Genomic DNA, 4,837 nt, shown 5'->3' on the forward strand with positions numbered 1-4,837 from the left:
AATATCCCGTTGTCTGAAACGTTGGCATCTCCATCCCACACACTGTGCAGGTGCTTGGGAAGCAGTGGCTGCGTGACGAGCGCCCAGCGAGTCCATCGCTTGTCCCTTCTCAGCTGGCCAGCTTGCAAGGAGCTATGGAAGTGTAAACGATTTGGAAGTCACATAAAGCTCTGAAGGAACATCATTGATGCTGCTAGTGAGACCATACAGGGTGCAGCCCCTTTTTCTGTGTTCTTACAAGTGGTTTTAAAATCCCCATGACTAAAGATGAGACAAGGCAGAACTGAAATACCGTCCCCGCTGTGGTTTTGTTACCAACTTGCAGTATCTCCATTACCCCCTGACTCCTTTGTGGTTGAGCTTCATTTGTCAACTTAAAGAACCTGAATTAAATTCTAATTCTCCCTCTATGTGGCTCTGCTGCTCTCAGGCTCATCACTGGCATGTGTTGGGTCAGTGATGGGAGTTTGGCACCTTTCAGCAGGGAGGTGAGGAGGGTAATGTGATGCCCTAAAAATCCCACTGCTTTTGGACACTGGCTTATTTGCTGGAGCCAGTACCCTGCCCTGTCAGTGCTCTTCCCTGCCTCCGCAGCGACTGAAACAGCTCAGCCTGGGGCATTGCTTGAAAAACCTTTGTTTAGACCCATTTTTTTATCCCCAGTGCCTTATCTTCAGGTCTTGAGCAAGGCATGTTGTGACAACGGGTGAAGTCTGAGCCCCCAGGCCAAAGTCTGGCAGGACAGTAAACAGGGGAGGGAGAAGCAGTACCTTCTGCAGAACTCCCTCTGCTTGTTTGGTTTCCATCAATCATTTATTTTTACAGAGACCTTTTGAAACAGGAAGGTGGCATCTAATGCTTTCTCTGAGCTCGCTGAGCTGCTGCTGGGTCTGCCACAGCAATAGCTCTGACTGAAAATAGAGGAGGCACCTTCGGTAGAGAGGTGATGGGAGTGGTGAGAGGGTGTGAAAGGATCTGAAATCTGTACACACAATAAAATATGAAAGGATAAATTCATTGTAGACAAGCTACAAGATCCAGACCTCCTTTCTCCCTGGCTCTAACCACTGCATAATATCCCCCTCAGCTATAAAACAGATGTTAACTTAAGCAGTACAGAAAAGAATAAAATGCACCAAAGAAATCCTCCACCAAACCTCTGCCCCTGTAAAGGAAGAGCCTGGGGCACAAAAAGATACAACCTTTTTTTAATAATCTCCTTAAGAAAACCTGAATTGCACCAACAGAGGCAAAGGGCAAACCTGTCTTGCCACAATAGTCCTTATTTTAAATCAATAACAGAGCACAGCTATCAATATGCCAGTTCTCCAGACTGTGAGGGAGTCAGAGGGAATGGAAATGGCAAAATCAGGACTTGTGCAGCCTGTCCTGCGTCCAACACCTCCCACCAGCTTCTCTCCTGTTTCCAAATACACAGGGACCGCTGATGGTTAGTGCTAAATGCCATTCGACCTGCTGCTGCAGGAACGTGCTGAGCCATGTAGGTGTCTTCCCTGATGTTAACTTCTGCATGTTCTGCGTTTGGTCCTATAGGAATACCCTATTTCTCATTTTCCAAAGGGAAAATGAGACTTTCTCTGCCCAAAACAGACCAGAAAGGGCAGGACTCACTGGCCAATGCGCTTATAAAACACAGTAAGAAGCCTTTGCCCTTTGGGCTTCCAATCCCAAATACTCTGGGTTCCTTTGGGCTGTGATCCCAGCCTTGCTCTGCAGACAGCCTCTGACTAACCCACAGTGGATGGAAGGCAGTTGGGGTTTTTTGTGGACACGTCTACAGGTCATTGCACAGATTTGCTGTGGGCCAGCAAGGCTGATAGGAAACCATCGGGGACCCTCGTTCGCAACGTGTCCGGCAAAGCACCAGCCTGCAGCCACAGCAGCAGCAACACACAGTCCCACCGACCTGCATGAGCCCAGTGGTGTGTCCTGTGCATGGACCTGACAAACTCATCCTGCTTTGCCTAAAATGCATTTATATAGAGAATTATAGAATCACAGACCTTTGAAGGCCACCTAGTCCAACCCTTTGCAGTCAGCAGGGACATCTTTATAGATCAGGTTGCTCAGAGCCCCATCGAGCTTGACCTTGAATGTCTCTGGGATGGGGCCTCCACCACCTCTCTGGACAACCTGTTCCAGTTATCCACCACCCTCATACCAAAGAACTTTTTCCTAATATGCAACCTAAATCTCCCTTTTTCTAGTTTAAAACAATCACCCTTCATCCTATTGTTATATACAATATATACATATACAATGTATATTATACATAATATACAATATTATACATATTACATATTATTATAATATATGATATTATATATTATATATTATTATAATATATATTTGTATATATTATACATATACAATGTGTATATATATAATATATAGTATACATATACTATATACATATATAGTATACATATACAATGTACATACATACACTGGAAGAGGCTCCCCAAGGAAGCAGTCTCAGCACCAAACCAGAGTTTGAGGAGTGTCTGGCTGATGCTGTTAGTCCTATGGTTTATTTTTAGATAGTCCTGTGAGGAGCAGCGAGTTGGACTCGATGATCCTTACAGGTCCCTTCCGACTTGAGATGTTGCTGCTCTGTCATCTGTATGAGAATTTCTGCCCTGGTCCATGGTTTTGGGTGGGTGGCCATGGCTGGCTGCCAGGTGCTCACCCAGCTGCTCTCTCACTCCCCTCAACAGGACAGGGGAGAAGACACAACGAAGAAAACAACTTGAGGGTTGAAATAAAGACAGGAGATGCCACCAAACCACCGCTCTGGCAGCTGGAGGAGAACCCAGCCATGGCACAGGGGGACACAGCCCCTCTGCTACCCACATTGCTCCACAATTTGAAGTTCCAAAACTGTCTGATAAGGGACTTTTAGCATCAGAGGATGGACACAACACACCCAAGACACAAGCAAAGCAGCTCTGCTATTTCTCCTCCAGTGACTAAGAAAATGTGACTATGTGATCAACCCTCATGAATGTGTTTGGGGAAGCCTGCCAGTGCCTGCATTTGATTTCTTGCCTAAACTCCAGCCAGCTTAACTCTACATCAGTTTAGAAGCCATAAAACACGAGAGAAACAATGCAACCAGCACAATTTAACAGGAAACAGGCTGTGCTCTTTATTTTCTGGATAGAAGAGCAGCTGGCCAGTGCAGCCACGATTACATCTCAAAAGTTCTTGCCCTCCCCCCCACCTTTGCTTATTTGCAGATAGGTAAAAGGGAGCTGAAAGATGATTTGGTATAAATCAACCGTGTATGACTTAAAATTGGACAAGAGTCAGAAAAATCATGAAGAGAGATGGCTTAACTACTGTTAAACTAAAGACTGGAGGAAAAGCAAGCAGCAGAATGAGCCTGATGACTGGAGATGTCGGGATTTACTGTCTATCTAAGGACTGGCAGCAAGGGCAGTGGCGTTAATCACCTCAGGAGTAAATGTCTGCACCATGGAGCTACAAATAACTACACTCAACACCTCTTTAGGGTATTTTAAGGCAGGCAGTGAGGCTGGTGGGAAGTACTGTGCTGGAGGGTCTCAGCTGCTCTGCAAAGGGACCTGATGCATCGGTCCCACAGGGCTGGAAACAGCAACAGGGATGAAGGCGAAATGCACCACTTGGAAGGCTGGGAGGCAGGCGCCGGGCTCACAGGAGGAGGAGATCTGTGAGAGCCAAATTTGGGTCAGCTCACAAAGAGCCCATCTGATACAATCCCTCTCTCAGGCCGATCAAAATCCATTAAAATCCATTTCCAGTCACTTTTCCCCTTTCTCTTCCCCTCACAGAGCCGCTGCAAAACCCCATCAACAGCACCCACCCAGTGCTGCGTGTTGCCATGGGCTGACACTGCCAACACCATCACATCACCCAAACCACAAACTCAAATGAGGTTTCACCAAAACCAGCTGCTGCCTCAGGTCCAGCCCAGCTTTTGAAAGAGCATCTATCTCACCCCCTGACCTGAGTAATGCAACCCCCCAACTCACAGCACCACTGAATTTCACCTTTTTAGACTGAAATAGGCAATTCTGGTTCCCATTGGCAGTGGCGAGCAACAGCAAGCGCTGGCTCTGAGCAGGCTCTGTCCTCCCCACAGCAGCCACTGGGATCACCAGTATCTGAAGAAGGGCTCAGCCCAGAGCTGGAGCCTGACTTCAGGGAGATGGGGAGGATCTCTGCACATTGAGGGGTAGCTGAGGTCTTTGGTGATCTCTTCCCACCAGCTGCTATCTCTTCCCCACCCACTTTTATAGCCACCCACTAGCTCCCATTGGCTTGAGGCATGCTTATTATAGCGACTACTATGACCCATTTAAATTGTGTTAAATAATTTCTCAGTTCATTGTCCTGCAGAGATTAGTTACATAGAAGCATATTTTAATGATTAAGTATTGGGCTCTGCTGAGGCCCCAGCAAAAAGCTGAAGAATCCACAGCCTCCCTCCGTCTGTCCCTCCCCTCCTGCCAGCTCCCTACCTCAGCACCAGGCCCCAATATGTACAGTTTTCTTTGGAGCCTCTGCTCCTGGCCTGATACTGCCAGCTCAGCTGGAGGGAAGGCTCCAGCGTGCAGAGCTGCAGAAAGGCTGGGAAAAAGGCTGGGGAAAGCTCAAAGAGAAAGAAGAAACACTTAGGGCTTAAATCACAAAGAAGCGGAGTTTATAGTACCCATTGTAGGTTTTGGAGTGACTCTCAGGTTTTCTTGGTGTGGGAGGGTGATTGTGCCCCTGTACTCGGCATTGGTGAGGCTGCACCTCGAATGCTGGGTCCAGTTCTGGACTCCTCACC

Source organism: Gallinula chloropus, assembly GCF_964237585.1.
Source record: "Gallinula chloropus genome assembly, chromosome: 19".
Lineage (NCBI taxonomy): Eukaryota > Metazoa > Chordata > Aves > Gruiformes > Rallidae > Gallinula > Gallinula chloropus.